This window comes from Mixophyes fleayi, chromosome 1 (genome assembly GCF_038048845.1).
Source record: "Mixophyes fleayi isolate aMixFle1 chromosome 1, aMixFle1.hap1, whole genome shotgun sequence".
In the NCBI taxonomy this organism is placed as follows: Eukaryota; Metazoa; Chordata; class Amphibia; order Anura; family Limnodynastidae; genus Mixophyes; species Mixophyes fleayi.
This window is the reverse complement of record NC_134402.1, coordinates 264,363,650-264,382,525: the sequence shown is the minus strand read 5'-3', so window position 1 is coordinate 264,382,525 and position 18,876 is coordinate 264,363,650. Positions and strand designations below refer to the sequence as shown.

At 42.6% G+C, this 18,876-nt stretch overlaps 1 protein-coding gene across 5 annotated transcripts in view; it reads left to right on the top strand.

The window, feature by feature from the left end:
• The first annotated feature begins 1,509 nt into the window (after positions 1-1,509).
• FSD1L (fibronectin type III and SPRY domain containing 1 like) overlaps positions 1,510-18,876 on the top strand; it is a 76,545-nt gene continuing 59,178 nt past the window's right edge. For 2 of the 5 annotated variants that reach the window (XM_075210421.1, XM_075210402.1), the window contains exons 1-2: positions 1,510-1,642; positions 5,349-5,438. The gene's annotated coding sequence lies outside the window, so the exon portion shown is untranslated. Of the gene's footprint in view, positions 1,643-4,962; positions 5,439-18,876 lie in introns of those variants that run through there. The other 3 variants (XM_075210438.1, XM_075210429.1, XM_075210411.1) reach the window with 2 other exon arrangements.

Below are 18,876 nucleotides of genomic sequence, written 5' to 3'. Positions count from 1 at the left end.
GGCCAGTGGCTCAATGACAAGAACAAATATAAGTGCTGCTCGTTGGCTTCAGGGAGATCCTGGGGGAGGTGGTTGTGCGGGGACGGGGCTTGATGAATCACATCATTTTGGCCCCACCCCCTAAACGATTGTCACAATTTTGGCCAATTACAGCAGAGGACGGGGCAAAGATGACGTGATATTTGCGTTATTAAGCCCCACCCTGCAACTTATCTATTGCGAGGGCGAGAATCGGGAGCTTGCCCTGCTCTCCCGGGAGGTCTCCCAGAAATGCGGGAGTCTCCCGGACATTCCGGGAGAGTATGCAACTATGCGTTAAAGAAAGGCAGCTAATGAATCTCTAGAGACTAAAGTGTCTTTTACATTTCTGTCTCCATTACTGAAGTCATGTTGTCTTACCTGTCAGTCTTTGATTAAATCTTGGTCTCCATGAAAATGCCCACCTCCATAGACATCAATACATGGACATTTTCTGAACTGTGTCATCATGCCACAAATGGCGAAGCCAACCACGTCTTGTACTGGCTCAGCATCAGGGAGAATGTCAGACTCTTCAGGTAGTGAGGGAGATCACCCCTATTTCAGGGAGTCTCCCTGACATTCAGGGACAGTTGGCAAGTATGATTTACTGTCAAAGATTCAGCACAATCAAACAAGGTAAGTGAAATAATTCTTATCCAGGTATAGCAGTAATGGAATCATTTATGTGTGTGGTATAGTACTCATCAGGTATTTAATCAAATGTTAGATTTGATTAGTTTATAATCTAAAACATTAAGAATTTATTAGAAACCTATGAAATATAACAAGTGATGTATATAGTGAGAATAAATGAGACCATTGTGCTCTATCTATGCAACACTGTTCTACATTTTAGCTTTCAAAGTATTCCAATAACATGTTAGTGATTCTTTTATAATAAAAATGTAAATCCTGATTGTCTGTTCTAGATTTGTAGTGGCTAATGCCACATTTGGAAGGTTAATTTGGAAGCATAAAAACCTTAAAACACAAGCCAAAACGTGTTACAGCAATGATGGCATTATAAACAGGATGACATATTAATACATTTCAAAGCACAATCTACCTGGCGAGAAGCAAAGGTGACATTAAAAAAGTGGGGGTGCGGTATACAGTAATTTTATCTGTCTGTTTTATAAACCTCAGGCCAGTTTGTGACACAGGTGGGTAATGATTTTCTATGTAAAAGAATGGTTTACTTATTTTTGACATCTCTCACAGTTGTATAGTAAAATAACTGGTGACTCAAACTCTGCAATCTATGGCGCTCTCTAGTGTACACTGCAGGATAGTAAGTTACAAAAGGCCATGCAATAAGACTGAAAATGCTACAGAATACATACATCTGGATGTTAGAATTATTATATTGTATACATGATTACCCACATTTGCAAATATGTAATTCTAATAAAGTTGTATAATTAATTAATTAATAGCTTTTTAGTTCTAAAAACTATAAAATCACTGATGTTTTCAAACAGAAAATCATGGTGGAAAAAACGGACATAAACTGCACATGTTTAAATTCTCAGAAGGCAATGCTTTTTAGACATAAATGTGGCACTACCCCAATGATGTCACTTATGTCCTGGATTTGTCGACAACACACTCTCTTAGAAAGGTATGCAGTGCTACTATACAAGTATGTGTCGGTACAGTGGAAGCCTCACTGCAACATTTCTGCAAATATATTATATATATATATATATATATATATATATATATATATATTACATCTCCTATTTCCGCATGTGTCATATCAGGGCCCAACAGCTAGACCATACATTGTTATATAATGGAGTAATAAATAAATATACAATCCAAAATGCAATTGCACTTTTTAAGAACTAAGACCGTATTTATAAATTTATGTTAAACTCTGCCGTAATATTTTGCCTGCTAAAATACTGCTCATTCTTGGCTCATTTATGTCCTAATTATGTCATGGGAGTAAGTACATAGGGACTGCCTTTACTTCCTGTATAAAATATGTACTTTTTATATAATGTACTTTGTATGGTCCAAAAGCCATCCCACTGAAAGTAGTGTACTTCATCCAATCTCCACCAACGCTAAAAACCTATAAAATCAAGTTGTTAGCTCTGTGACCACCCACTAAACTGGGGACACCATCCTGAATGCATGATAGCCATCCCTTAATGCCAATTTAAATAACATGTTGCACAACACAAAATCCCCTTTTTGCACTTGGCCGTTATATTACTGTGACCAGGCTGCATTCAGCAAGGAATGCCTGATCCATCCAGCTCCTCCTATCAGCAAGAGAAAAAAAGTTTCCACCACTCTAGTCAGCGCCATCTGACACACTAACAATGTACTTATTCAAGTACAATCAATCAAGCTCAAATACATGCATGATGTTATGTATTTGAGAGAGAAAGGATACTTTCAGATAACACATTAAACACCCCACCAAAACAAATAGTTAACCCACTTAAATTTTGGAAGTGCAAATGGTATTCTGAACTTAAATACTCAATTGCTGTAAAAAATAAAGTGACATTATAGATCATAAAGGACAATCTGAAATCTGAAAATATGCAGGATCTGAAGTTTTCAGGAGTAAAAGAAAATGTTTTGGTTTTTTTTCTCTCTGTAGCCAGTATGGGTCTTTGGAAGGGTTTTTGTTTTATTATGAAATAATTATATATGATAAAAATAAAAAGTGCATCCTGTGGAAAATGTATTCAAACAACTATATTTACATTGTCTTTTATGTCCCTGTTAACACTCCACATTGTACTCTAAACAAATACTTAATGTAGGCTAAACATAGAACGGTCAACTGTAATGCTCTTGGAGGAAAGCCACAGGCTACTTGATACGTTAGCACATGATATTGTGACATTGCTGTTGCTATGTAACTCGTTGATAATCTTAGAGAGTGCTCAAGGGGTTCTCTTAGTGTGGCCATTTATAAATGGTTAAAAATGTGTGTGGTTGGTAACTTATTTAGCACAGTAGCCAAGTGTGTAACCAAATGTACAGCACTACAGAATACAGTCCCACTTTATGAACAAAAATAACTGTTCAGTGGTTCTTCACTTTCAGACAACCCCTCACTATAATTAGCCCACTCCCTAAATACAGCAGTCAGCAAGTATACAATGCAACTCCACTATACAGGACAGTTGTATAACCCATTATTCAGAAAGCACATGTATGCTTCCCATATGCATGCCCCAGGTTTAGAGCATAGCTCCCCTGCATGCCACTAGAGTGACTAGGCATTCCCTTAATACACAATAGGCCTGATTCATTAAGGAAAGGAAAGCGAAAAAAATCAGTAACTTTGAACCTTGGCAAAACCAGGTTACAATACAAGGGATGCAAATTAGTTTATTATTTTGCACATAAGGAAAATACTGGCTGTTTTTTCACGTAGGACACAAATACTTGATAGCTTTATTTTTACACTGACATTAAAGGTTGATCTAGGATATGTCCTACCCCAATTATAAATTTGCCCTCACATTTTAAAATTACCTCCCCATCCAACACAACATGGCTTTGCCAAGGTTCAAACTTCCTCAATTTGTTTGCCTTATTTTCCTTAATGAATCAGGACCAATATGTTTCCCAGCTCCCTGTTATGACCACAGCAAACAGTACATCTCTTATGAATGCCCCCAGTATACAATAAGGCTCCCATACATGACAACATGGTATTATTCAGACAGTAAAGCTAAGTACACACTACAGAATATCGATTTCACCAACGACAAAGTCTCTATCAGCATGCCGATTTATGTGAACACACTATACATGTTTTACCTTCATATCTGTGCTCTTCATCTGTCATAACCATCTACTGAAAAGATTGTGACTCTGTAAACTCTATGGAGATCTGCCTACACTGCTGGTCGTGAGTACATACATACTGCACAATTTGTCCGACATCGTCCCGTCGTTTTTTTTAGAGATTTTTAGTCCGGTTATGGAATCAAATTAAATGATACAATGTGCTTTGGTATGATAAAACATGATAGTGGAAGCGTACACACTAATGCAATATTGGACCTAATGGTCATTTATCATGTGATTGGCAAGATAATTGGGTGAAAAACCTATAGTGTGTACCCAGCTTCAGGAAGCTGCTGCTTAAGCCACTTTTTGGAAAATGTCAAATATCATCAAAAGAATGAAACACAACATATGTTATTTTCATTGCTAACAGCTTTACAGTTTGCAAATGATGTTACAAAGAATACATTAAATGATGCTAGTTGCAAAAGTTAGAGCAATAGACTGCTTTACCCAAATTATAGGAGTGCTAGAAATCTGAAGACAGTAGCTAATTTATGAAAGTACAAAAACGCAGTAGCCGTACTTTTGGTCAAATGCACGTGTTTAACTTATGGGTACACAAATTGATTAGTGGGCCAGGATTGTGGCTTCTAAAAGGGTGTAAAATTGCATGCCTGTATTTTAGGGGGGGAGGGGGGCGAGGCCAAAAAAAGTAACAACAGGCCCCACACTGAAGAGTGCAGATACTCTTTGCGATCCTCTGGATGGTGTGGCTTAGATAACGAATGAGGTTTATTAATGAATGCCATGATGTCCATAGGTTTCCTGACCATTATACATAATTGGATTAATTCAATCGTGTGCAAAATCTCATTGTAGCCTCGTGTGATGAGGCTCGTGGGATATTACAGTCCTAACACATCGCTGATTTTTTATCACACCTCATAGGGCCAAGTTTTACTTATCATAATACACATAAGCGCTCGCAGACGCACATCATGAATTCCCCCCCAAAAGTGTAAAATAAAGATGTACATGCAATTTTAAAACTTTAGTAGATACAAATGCCTACCACTTCCAACTCACCTGAGTTTTGTTAAAAAAAACTTACTAAATTTACCTTTTCTCCTGCTCATTTTCACCACACTTCTCCTCAAACAACTCTCTCCATCATCCTATTTCTATTATTCCCACTTCACTACTTTCCTCCTGGTTAATCTGCACTCATGAACTGTTTTAAATCCTGCACCAAACACACTCACCGGCCTACATAAGCAGAAACAAATCACACACCCACAAATCATCTTTGCATGTCCTCATTCTCACCATGTTCCTTCTCATAGTTTTTGGCGACATCTTACCCAATTCTGGGCCCGTGCAATACCCAGTATTTACATGCACTTCTCATTGAACCCCAAATCTTTCCATTCATCATCTCTTTTTTCCAATCACTCCAACCTTATCCACATTTCTCCATTACCCTCCCTCCCCATGCAGTTAGAATGCACCCATCAGTGATCTATTCATTTTAAAATCCTTCATCCTCCATGTCATTACAGAAACCTGGCTTACCTTCTTTGACAATACATCTCCTAAAGTTTTTCCTTTAAGGGGGACTCTCTCAGCCACACATCCAGACCAGGAAACAGGTAAGGTGGTGGAGTAGGTATTGTATTTTTTCCATATTGCATCTTCCAACTCATACCTCAGGAACCCTCGCTTTATTGTTTCTTCCTTTGAAGTCCACTCTATATGTCTATTCTCTCCTTTGCACCTTTGTGTTGCTGTCTGTTATCACCCCTTGTCACTACTCTCACCTGCCCTTGTCAGAATGCCTCTTTCTACAACAAAACACAAACTTTAGCCCTAGGCTATACAGCCTCAACTATAGCACAACAAACAGACCTACTAGCTACATAAATATTCCCAAATTGCTAAAAGCAACTGGAGGAAATCTCAATCCTTTGCCAACTTCCCCCATTATAAATTCATCCTTTCATCTTACAACATTGCCCTTTCACTTGAAAAACATACATACTTCACTTCTCTTATATCCACCAAGTCTTCTCACTCCTGTCCCCACATTGCTATCTTCAAATGCCTTCTCTGCCCACCTGCACCTCCTTCAAAGACAAAATAGACATAATTCGACAATATATTTCCTCGTGCCAAAGTCGGCACACCCCACCCACATTCTCGTACACTCCCAAATCTATTTTCAATTAATTTTCTCCAGTAACCAATACAAAGTCTCTGCAATATCTCATTTGGGGAAGTTCTACATCGCTTCAGATATACCGAAGGTGGAAATAGCTACAGGAGACCAAAAGGAGCAGTGCTTGGGACGCCATGTAGGGTAAGAACCACGTCCGCACAGACTCTGTCATTCTCCTGTTGGGTACTACGCAAATCTGCAAAAGTGCTATAAACAATACATTTGTTTTTAATGGTGTGTAATATACATTTTTCATCTGCAGTTATAGGAATTTAGTATATATTTCATTACATAAGTATTACTGAAGCGCACTCTGTTTTATTGCAATAATTAGATTAACTCACAAGACAACATGCCCACTCAACCCTATTCTCTTTCACCTTTTCAGCTACCATCCCCCCACTGCATGGCTACCTGTAGCTCACCTTATAAACCTGTCTCTCTCCACTGGCACATTTCTACCTTTAAACACTCATCTCACCAACCCTAAAGAACCCATCTTTCAACCGAGCATCTCTCATCTCTCTCCATTTACTGCCCTATTGATCTCCTCCCCTTTGCCTCCAAACTATTTGAGCTACCACCGATCTCATTCCATTGCCTGCAATCGGGCTCAACATTCCACTGCACTCACAAAAGTGATCAATGATGTACTTATAGCAAAGTCCAATGGTCACTTCACTATACCGATCCTCTTGGACCTCCTGCACATGCATCACTCTATTGGCCTTCATGACGCAGTTCTTTCCTGTCAAACCATTCCGTTAAGTGTCTATACCTCTGGTACATCTTTACTTCCCCTTCCACTATCTGTTGGGGTCCCACAAGGCTCTCTTCTCAGCCCCCTGCTTTCTTTCACAATACACCTCTTATCTTTGGAAACTAAGTTGCACGTTCAGCCTCCACTACCACCTCTACGATGAAGACACACAACTCTACCTCTCCATCCCTAACCTCTTCGTTTCTGTACTATCTTGAGTAACTAACTGTCTCTTTGCTATTTCCACATGGATGTCCCAATGATACCTAAAGCTCAACATTTCCAAAACAGAGCTTATCTTCCCTCCACCCAGAGTCACCATCTGCTGTCAAACCTCTCTCATCAATACTTGACTCTGCCCCCTGCTTTATTCCTCACATCCAATCTCTCTCCCAGTCATGTCACTTCCACCTTAGAAATATTGCCAGAATGTGCCCTTTTCTTATCCAAGATGCTACAAAAACTCTTATCCGCTCTCTCATCATCTCCCACCTTATTACAGCAACCTCCTCCTATCTGGCATTCCCCTCACCCATCTAGAACAAAAGGCTGGAGATCAGAGCAACATTCTGTACATAAGAGCAAACAAAGAATGACCAGCAATGAGCAGAGCAAGGGGCAGGAATCTAAAGCAGGGAGGCAGGTACAGGTAATCAGAAGAAAGAGGAGGTTAGCCCCTCACAAGTAAAAAGTCGACAAAGTCCACAACAGTAGCAACACTGGTGGAACAGAGGAAGTGAATGCGCAAAAGAAATACAGGACCCAATCCTAACATACTCACCCACCTACAAAGCCCTCAACTACACCACCCCTTCTTACGTCTCAAATCTCATCTCAAAATACTCCCCCTTTTGTCCTCTTAGATCTACCTCTGTCCTGTGCCTCGCCTCTGCTTTGTAGCTCTCACTCCCACCTACAAGATGTCTCATATGCCACTACCATCAAATCTTTAAACACTCCATAAAGACCCATCTATTTATTTGAGCTTACATTCTCCCACACTAATGCACCCTCACAACTGTCTCAATCTCCACTCTGAGCCACACTTGTTCCTCTTGTTTCAGCTGCACCCTCTTCCAATTACAATGTAAGCTCTCTCATGACCGCCCTACCCTTTGTTTTCATGTCTGCAATTATTTTGTCTACCTTGTATGTCCTGCTTTCCCCATTGTCTAGAGCTGTAGAGCACTGAGCACAGAAGTCTTAGTTAAACACATCTGCAAATATATGGTAAGCCAAAGAGTACATCCAGGGCCAATGCTGGGATATTTGTCGCCTCACTGTAATCTATAAATTAGGGCCCTCCTCTTCTATAAATTAACGTTTGTTCACAACTACAACCTGGAGGACACTGAGCTTGACCAGCTCTGCTCAACCCACTACAGAAACAGGTTAAACTTCTTTGGGGCATAGAAGTAAACACAACTTGTAGCCATGTAGCCAAAATTACATATCCAAGCACCTCCCACCCATATCGATACCTCCCAAAAATTTTTGAAACAAAATGGATGCGCTGCTATGAAGTAAGCCATTTTGAAGGGGGCTTGGTTTTACCGCACAGGGGTGTAACACTTTTACAATGGGGGCATGACACATTACCTGGGGGCCTGTCCAGCTCTTTGGAAACCCTGGACCTCTCTCAGCCCCTCCCCTAAAAGCATCCCATCACTTAGAAGGATCCACCTCCTAACTGTCCCTGAATCATGACAAAAGTCTTCCCCCAACTAATAAATCAATAGCCCTATTAAATAGCCCCGCTCTCCACACATCATTAAGAGCCATCTCAGCCACCCACTATCAACCTCATAACACTAAGAACCCCCCCACATTTATTTTCTTCCCCCTGGACTTCTGAGCTGTATGCTGTAAGAAGCAAACTCTTCTGTCTGACTCCATTGTTGTCTGAACACATGGAATGTTGCGTGCATGTCAGGAGAAGCCAGAGGGAAAGATAATCAAATGGAGACGAGAGGGTTGGGGAGAAAGAGGGAGAAACTGTCACACATTGAGTCGAAGACAGGGAGGGGGACTGTCACACATAGAGGGGAGAAAGAAGGAGACGGTGGTAGAGATTATCCCACATTGAGGGGAAAACAGAGAGAGCAGCTGTCATATACAGAGGGGAGACAGGAGAGAGGCTGTCAGATGCTGAGAGAGACAGTAGAGCAGTGTGATGATTAATATAGGAGGCTGGTAGCGATAATAGCAATAACTGGCAGAGCGTTTACCACAAGGATATTGGAGTACACACAGAGGCTGTGATGATCTGTGGATTGATGTGCTGGAGACTTCAGAGAACTGGTAGCAATAATCTCCAGAGCATTACCACAGGGTAGTGGGGTAGTCACAGAGGCTGTGATGATCTGCGGATAGATAGAGCATGGACGTCAGAAGAGTAAATCCATGTTCTTCAGGACTGAAGCCCTTCCAATCCTCAAGATACTTAGGTTTACCACGAGAAATCTTACTATCCAGGATTTGACTTATCTCAAATTCCTCATCATGTGTAGCAGGAAGAGGTGCTGGAGATGTCCCGATGGGGAAAAATCGATTAATGATGAGAGGTTTGAGTAAGGACACATGAAAGGTGTTGAAAATCCATAGAGCAGCGGGCAACATCAATTTCACCAAAGCAGGGTTGCTGACCTGGAATATCTTGAATGGACTGATAAATTGTGGCGCAAACTTCGTGCATGGCACCCTAAGTCGGATGTTCTTAGTGGACAGCCACACCTTATCGACAATTTTTAAAGGAGGGTGACATTAAGTAGGATAAGACTATAATTCCTTTATTATAGAGTTGAATCACCTTCTCAAGGGATTTTTGGAACCACCTGGTGCGGTATATATTCCTGTCAGTTGTCTTGTGAGGCTGAAGAATAGTTCCAAATAAACGTCTCCAGTTCCTGGTTGACACTCTCAGTTTGTCTATTAGACTATGGGTGGTAGGATGAAGAGAAATTGAGTTAGATACTAAGAAGTTTACACAAGGACCTCCAGAATCTGCCCGTAAATTGAGCTCCTTGATTCGATACAATCTCCAAGGGACATTCATGTAGCCGAAAAATCTCTTTCACAAATATGCAGGCCAGCTGTGCAGCTGAGGGTAGGCCATTTTAGAAAAGTGGTCTATGACTACCCAGACAGTGTTGATCCCTTTACTTGTAGGGAGATCTGTAATAAAATCCATGGAGATGTATACCCAAGGCCTGGTAGATAGAGGAAAAGGAACTAGAGGTCCCACCGGACTTACACAAGGATTCTTATGCTGCGCACAGAGATTACAGGCAGTTACGAACTGTTTTGTATTGGAACAAAGGGTAGACCACCAGTAATTTCTGGAAACAAGCTCAGTTGTTCTCCAGATTCCAGCATGACCAGCGAAACATGAGGCATGATACCATTGTAGTAATTTCTTCAGGAGAGTCTAAGGAACAAAAGTTTTCCCAGGTGGCGGCATAGGCGAAGAGGATACTGATGTGGCCAACAGACAGTTAGGATCTAGGATAGGTCTCGACAAGAGTTCTGCTGGTTCGGGTTCATGGTAAATGGTTCGAGAGAGGGCATCAGCCTTCTTATTTTGAGAGCCAGTTTAAAAGTGATGTGCAGGTTGAAGAGAGAAAAAAAGAGGGACCAGTGTGCCTGGTGAGGGTTTAAGCACTGGGCTGTTCGGAGATAAAGCAGATTCCTGTGATCAGTAATAATATTGATCGGAAACTGTGATCCTTCCAGGAGGTATATCCATTTGGATAGAGCTAGTTTCATAGCTAGGAGCTATTTATCTCCAATAGTATAGTTCTTCTCTGCTGATAAAAATTCCTGAGAAAAGAAGGCACAGGAATAGGACTTTTTCTCTGGTGGGAAACACTGCAAGAGCACAGCACCAACTCCGACCATAAAGGCATCATCAACCTCAACAAAGAAGGGTAGAGAGAGGTTAGGCTGTCTGAAAATTGGAGCTGTAGAGAAAGCATTTTTAAGGATGTTGAATGTTTCAATAGCTTCAGGAGGCCAAGTTTTAATTTCAGCTCCCTTCCGGGGTGAGTGCCATGATTGAGGCTACAAGAGTGGAATATCCTCATATGAATTGACGATAATAGTTGGCGAATCCTAGAAAATGCTGAATAGCTTTAAGCCCAACTGGAAGGGGCCAATCCTGAACAGCCCGGACTTTGGGTCCATCTGTAAGCCATAGCCCGATATGATGTATCCCAAGAAGGTCGTCTAGAAAGTCTCAAAATAGCATTTCTCGAGTTTCCAGAATAGGTGATTTCTTCACAGATGGGTAAGTACCTCAGCTACCTGGAGACGATGAGTAGATAGATCACTGGAAAAGATCAAAATATCATCTAAGTACACTACTACACAAGAGTAAAGTAAATCCCTAAAGATCTCGTTCACGAAGCTCTGAAATACCGCTGGGACGTTACACAACCCAAAGGGCATTACTAGGTATTCATAATAGCCATCCCTCGTATTAAAAGCAGTCTTCCATTCGTCCCCCTTACGAATGCGGATTAAATTGTAGGCTCCTCTGGGGTCTAGCCTGGTGAAAATCCGTGCTCCTTTTATACGATCGAACAGTTTGGTCACAAGTGGAGTAGGATACCGGTTCTTAACTGTGATAGAATTTAAATCCCTATAAACAATGCAAGGTCGTAAAGTCCCGTCCTTCTTTTTCACAAAGAAAAAGCATGCACCTGCTGGAGAAGTAGAGGGTCAAATGAAACCACGCTGAAGATTTTCCTTCAAATATTCGGCCATGGCTTGGGTCTCAGGTAAGGATAATGGGTATATCCGCCCTTTGGGCGGTGTTTAACTCGGTTGGAGGTCAATCGAACAATCCCAAGTACAATGAGGAGACAGAACCTCTGAACGAACTTTATCAAAGACATCGTAAAAGAACTTGAGATGAGGAGGCAGGAGTGTCCCAGAATCGGCAGACTGAGTTGACATAGCCAGTAAGGGTTTGACCTGGACCGGGCAGCGGGATTGGCAGGAAGGGCCCCAAGCTAAGATCTGAAAGGAAGACCAGTCAATGTGAGGAGAGTGCCGTTGGGGCCAGGGAATGCCCAGAATAATTCGACTAGTGACCTGTGAGAGAATAAGGAATGAGATGGTCTCAAAATGTAAGGCACCAACTTGAAGAGTGATTGGCTTGGTCTCACGGTGAATGATGCCATTAGCAATATGATTTCCATTAATAGCGGTAATGGTAAAGGGCTAAGACAAAAGTTCAGTAGGTAACGATAGGATGTTTACTATAGTGGAAGAAATGAAATTCCCTGTGGCACCAGAATCCAAAAGGGCACAGGAGTTGAACGAGACCGAGGGTCCACAAATGGTGACAAGAATGGAACATACAGAAGTTTTTTTAAAATCTGGATAGGATTTTGATGCCCCCAGCCTGACCTCTCCAGAGCAGGTTAGGGCCTGGCGTTTCCCAGACGTTTTGGACAAGAGACTATGAGATGGCCGGACTCGCCACAATAAATGCAGAGATTGTTGGTAATTCTTCTCTGCCTTTCCCCAGGAGAAAGTCTTGAGCGGCCTAATTGCATAGGTTCCCCGGGAGGGCTGGGCGGCTGGAACCAGGGAGCCAGTTTGATCAAAGACCGTCGGGCAGTGTCTTTTTCTGAGGATCTTTCCCGGAAGCGGGTGTCCACTCGATGGCAGAAAGAAATCAGAGTATCAAGAGAGGTCGGTAATTCCTGGGAGGCAAGGACATCCTTTATACAGTCGGAGAGTTCCTGCCAGAAAGCCACGGCCAGGGCTTCGTGGATCCATTGGAGTTCAGAAGAAAGAGTATAGAATTGTATTACGTACTGAGAAACAGACTGAGAACCCTGGCGAAGGCGGAGGATACTTGAAGCTGCAGATGAAACCCGACCCGGCTCATCAAAGATTTTACGGAAGGCCGAAATAAAGGTTTTGCTGTCCCGGAGAATGGAGCCATCTCTTTTTCCAAAGAGGAGACGCCCACGCCAGACCCTGTCCAGACAACAGGAAAATGATATAGGCTACTTTAGTGCGATCCGGGGGAAAGTTCTGTGGAAGTAACTTAAAGTGAAATGAGCACTGGTTGAGGAACCCTCGACAACAGTTCGGATCGCCATCAAACTTTTGAGGAGTTGGGAAGTCTCAGAGAAGAAGTGGGTGGAGCTGGCGGCTGGGCCTCAGGATTGAGAGCCGCAGCTTGAGGAGGAGTGGGAGGAGCAACTTGGAAGTAGTTTTCCACACGGGCAATTAACATTGAAGTAGTTGAACCTGAGCGGCATCTTGCTGCTCAACTCTTCCCACCAAATGCTGCAGCATGTCCTTGTGGATGGTTCGCGATCGGGATCCATTTTGTGGCAGGTCTCACTGTCACAACCAGTAGGGTCAGAGGAATACCCGTAGTTTGCTTACGTTGGCACTACCTCTTAGAAGGCGCACAGTCTAACGGAGTGGGAGGTTTTCTCCAGAGGCTCCCGCAAGGGCGCTTGGTCTTCACAGCTCCCTGACCGCATGTTGCGGTTCCCCTAGGAGGTGATGAAGAAACTGTAAAGAGAACCAGGACTATAACTGAAGATGCTACGGATGAGGAGTACCAGGATGGCTGAGAGATTAGGAGACATAGAGCAGTGTGCTGATTAACACAGGAGGCTGGTAGCGATGGTAGCAATAACTGGCAGAGTGTTTACCACGAGCAGAGTGGAGTATACACAGAGGCTGTGATGATCTGCGGATAGATATGCTCGAGACTTCAGAGAACAGGCAGCAAACAGAAGCCAAGGAACAAGACATCTGAACCAGAGAGTAGACCTGAAGATCTGGCAACTTGGTAGAGAAGCAGGTGCTTTAAATAGACAGAGCTGACAGCAATTAGCCAATCAAGAGAATGCAGGAAGTATTGAGCAGACCAGGTGTGTGGCTGCTCAGTTCAGCGGAGCAAGTGAATGCAGAAAGAGGGAAACAGGTGAGAACATTGACCATAATGCAGGTTTAGCTGGTGCAATGTGTGACAGAGAGACAGGCATCTTAATGCAAGAGTTAAGGAAGTGCTGGTGGCAGGTGGGAGAGACACTCTGTTATGAGTGTTCCTCACCCCATGACAGCTCAACAGCATAATCAAAGCTGGAGGGCAGGCTGGTGGGCTGTTCGGAAGGAGCAACCTCCTGTGCTACACTATGCAAGCGCTGCTCAAGTTCTCTTTCAATTCAATTGCATGTCTGGTGAACAAGACGGCAAAACACCACTGAAGCATGGTGCTCCCACACCTCGCTTATTGTGTTCCACCAGCCCTGACTAGTTTACAGCACTTCTACTAATAGGATGAGTGTTACACATCGGACTCTCGAGTTCCCTGTCCGAGGTCCAGTGCGTCTATCTGCCCGCTGATGATCCGCTCGGTACGGCTCTGGCATGTTCCTCTCGGGCCAGCGCATTCGCAGACCTGATCTTCTTATCTCCTCTCCTGTTCAGTCCATTGGTCAGCTGATCTCAGGCAGCACTATATTAAGCACCTACTTCCTCACCTATGTGCCTGTTCTTCAAGTCAGCTACCTGCTTGGTGTAAGACGCGGCTCCCTTGTACTCCATTGCCCTGTATTGTCACTCCGCAGACTATTACTCCAGAGGCAAAGTTACCATCTCCAATGGCCTGCATTGTTTCTCAGCAGACTATCACTCCAGAGGCACAGTTACCATCTCCATTATCCTGCATTGTCTCTCTGCAGACTGTCACTCCAGAGGCGCAGATTCCATCTCTATCATTATTATTATTATTTTTCATTTATAGGGCGCCACTAGGTGTCCGTGGCGCCGTACAGGGACAAACAAAATTACATTACAAGGTGAGACAGCACAGTACAGTAAACAATAATCACAGTAACTCAATGAGCTCAACGCTAGGGTAGGGGGAGGGGAGAGTCCGCAAACGATGGAGCCCAGAAGGGAGGGTACGGGTGACAGGGAAACTCCCAGAGGGAGAGGAGGGAGCGAGAGGGGATGGGGGGAGGAGGGTCCTCGAGGAGGAGGGCTGATAGCTGGAGAGTAGAGTTAAAAGTGGTGGAGACAGGAGGAGAGATGACCCTGCTCAAAGGAGCGTACAATCTAAGCGTACATTCATAACAGTGGTCCTGATGTACAGACCTTCTGCTCCCAGTTTACTCCATCCACTATTTGTGGTACTGCTCTGCTGACTAACGCAGTCCACGTATCTTCTCCACCCTCTCGGTGGTATAGGTCAGCAGTTGGTGGCATCTCTTACACTGCCTTTACTTTCTTAGAGGTTTGTGCGTGCAGACTATAGCTACTAGGAAATTACACCTCAGAGGCTGCATCACTACTAACCACTCTCACACCCCCTACTGGTCTCGCAGGTACTTTACTAGAGGGCCGCGACCTGCAGTGCAGAGGCCACTAAGTTCAAACCTCCTTGTGGGGGTCCCTGCATTGTTAGACTCTGTGTCTCTGGGAAGAGTAGCACCAAACCCGGCAGACCGAAAGGATTCTTCGTTCGTGATCCGGGGCAAACGTGACAATGAGAGTACCCATATTGGGTGATATATTTCTGCATTTTTAAATTGAAAGCAATCTTAACAGAAGGTATAAACTGAGATACTCTCTGCTGTTGTTAACATTCTAAGGGGCATATTCAATTAAGCCTGAACATCGCGGCTACACATTTTTTTTGTTCATACGGTACCGCAACATCACGGATGTCCCTTCTGAACTCTATGGGGTGCTAACGGAAATACGAGATGTTGCGGTAATGCAGAGTGCCTTGGGATCCATTTACAGAGGCACTTCGTGCTTTATTGAATATACCCCTAAACCTTTGACTGGATACTAGTTCTTCCACTCCCACCCATTTCATCTTCAGCTTGTCCATGTGTACCCTGTTTGGAGGAATTAATAAAATAGGTGCTATGACCAAACTCTAACACCTAATAAAGATATTGATTTGATATGTAGAATATAATAAAGTGGACACTGCTTAATTAAGCCTTTGTATTCTAACAAAAAGAAGCAAGATTTTTGAAACTGCTACCCTTTTCCAAGTTGATACATATGGATGACATGTTTTTGTGAATCCTGACATAATTTTGCAGGTGACTTTTTGTGTAAAAACAAAAGCAGAGTATTACATCATTGTGAAAAGAAGCACAAGGCTGAAGCTGGCTTTCTATTCGGTCAGCTTCTTATTCACTTCTTATTCATACCCCAGCTTCTTATTCAGAAAAGCTTATTTTTAAAGGATTAAATCAAGTTGGATCACTGATTTCACATCAGATTAACACTAAAGGATGTCCCTTATACAAACTGCAATAGTATTTAGCCTGACCCAACAAGGTTTTGGGCATGAAATCAGGGGACAAAGTGGATAAAGTCACCATATTTTATCATTTTGAGTAAGTAGCTTCAGTTTTGCAAGGGTTAAATGCCGTTGAACCACCAATTGGACAGTGGGAATCAACACAGGGTGGTCGGTAACATGTAAAACATCTGGCTTTTGCCTGGCCCAACGCTGTTTTGGGGGTGAAATCAGGTGGCAAAGTGGGCACAGACAGCATTTTCATTATTTTGAATAAGTAGCTGCACTTTTGCAAAGGTTGATTTTTTAATTGAAAATTGCAACAAAAATAAATCCCATATCACTTTGTCCAAAATAAAATAGATTTTATACAACATCAAGGGGTAAAATGGACCAATAGAAAGGAAACTTCACATTATCATAAAACACAATTCTCCTATACTCCCTCCACAAAAACTACAGCAGCACATAACAAATGAGAATAAATATATACATCAAAGAAACATCCTCTACAATACTCTGCTTTACAACAACCCTGTCACCAATCTATAATACCACCCACACACCATTTACAGTCAGGAAATGAAAACTAACTTTAAATGTATGTAAATTTTACTAAAAAAAAGGGATTTTCTCAAAATCTAATAGTGAAAGAACAGGATAGATAGCAAAGAATCGACAGCTTGCCAGATGTTAGCTACCACCAGGGCCACCTTAACTACTTTATGGGCCCCCGGGCAATGCAGTGTACCGGGCCCCTAAAAAACAATAAAAAATAAATAAATATATATATATATATATATATATATATATATATATATATATATATATATATATATATATATATATACACACACACACACAAGTTAACCCGTGCATGATACTCATGCATTCTAGTCAAATCAAGCTACTTAAGGTGTTAAAAAGGTTCTTGTCATATATTTGGGCCATAGCCCAGGCCTCAACCACCAACCACTCCCCACTGTCACCCCCGGCAACCACCAACCACTCCCAACTGTCACTTCTCCTTCAAGAAATATATATATATTTTTTTAAAATCTTTATAAACACTTTTAACAATTAACAAATAAAATTAACAAATTAAAAACATCTTAGTATACCAAATTTCAGCCCTTTCTGAATTTTTTTTTCCACACACACTAAGAATTTAGTAGGTCAGTGTATAACTCCGCCCAGCAGGTGGCGCTGCAGCTTGGTTTTATTTTTTCCACACACAGACAGACTAACACACGCCACTAGACATTTATATTATAGAGGATATAGTGTGTGTGTGTGTGTAAAAAAAAAATATATGTATGTAAAAAAAAACGTGATTATATATATATATATATATATATATATATATATATATATATATATATAAAATCACTTTTTTTTTTACATATACATATATATATATATATATATATATATATATATATATATATAGGGGACCCCTTAACTTACCTTAAGTCCGATCCTCTTCTTTTTTCTGCGCCGCTGAGTCTCTTCTGCCCTCTTCCGTGCTGTGGTTGCAGTGAATGCTGGGCATGACATCACGCCCAGCATTCACTGCGAGCACAGCACGGAAGAGGGGACCAGGGAGGGAGCCGGATCACTGCTAATGTGACGGGCCCCCCTTGCCTGCAGGGCCCCCGGGCACCTGCCCATAGTGCCCAATGGAAGAGACGGCCCTGGCTACCACCTAGGGATGTCTCAACCTCCGCCAGAGTCTACCAGCTCGCAGGAACCATCCGGCCTGCCACGAACGTCCAGCCTGTCTCAGATACAGCATTCTGAACAGCTGGCCGTACCCAGGGCCGAATTAACGGAATGGAGGCCCCTGGGCTAAGGGGGCCCCCATTCCCCGTGAGGCCCCCCCGTTAGCAGACTGGCCCCCCTCCGTTAGCTGACCGCCCCCCCCCCAAGCGCTTACCTTCTCCTGTCACTGCATTCCTCCTTCCGCGGCGCGCTGTAAGCTGTTTACTGAGGAGATCTCGTGACACTCTCGCGAGATTTCCTCAGTAAGGAGATTACTGAGCGCCGGAGAAGGAGGAATGCAGTGGCAGAGCTCAGCATTGATCGGGCCGGGGGCGCCCCCGCCCCCATCCCGATCAGTAATTCTGCTGAGCTCTGTCAAGGGCCCCCTGGATGCCCGAGGCCCCTGGGCTGTAGCCCAGTTAGACCTCAGGTTAATCCGGCCCTGGCCGTAACTGGCGTCACCTTAGTCACTTACCAATGAATACATCTTTTCTGCCACACAAAGGATTTTCTATGGTGTGCTTGCGCTAACCAAACCCACTTATTAATGTTTCACACTTAAATCAGATACACATGTAGCATGATCCTTACTTGGCTTCGTACATTCACAAAGAATCATGGAGAATATGCTAGATTAAATTTGTTTAGTCCGAAAAATGTTTCCAAGGCTTCATTACAAAACAATTAATAACAAGACATACAGAATAAGTTGCACAAATAAGTTTCAGAATTAAAATAGGAAACCAAACCAGAATCACTAACTTACTAGTTAAGATATGGCATGTGAGGAGTAGAAGGATAGCACACTTTCATCATCAGTTAAAAACCACTTAAGTTCAAAATCTTGATTCAATCCCTCTGGAGCTAATGTGCCTAACCTATATATCCAGTTCATCTCGCATTTAGCAAGAGATACGGTGGAATCTCTCCGCCTCCAATTATTTTCTGGCACTGATCAGTTTCCCATTTCTTTTTTGTTTGACACTGTGCACTCCATGTGTAAAATCTAACAACTGCGCTAACTAAAAAAACGAGTGCTTTTCAATAGCCTCC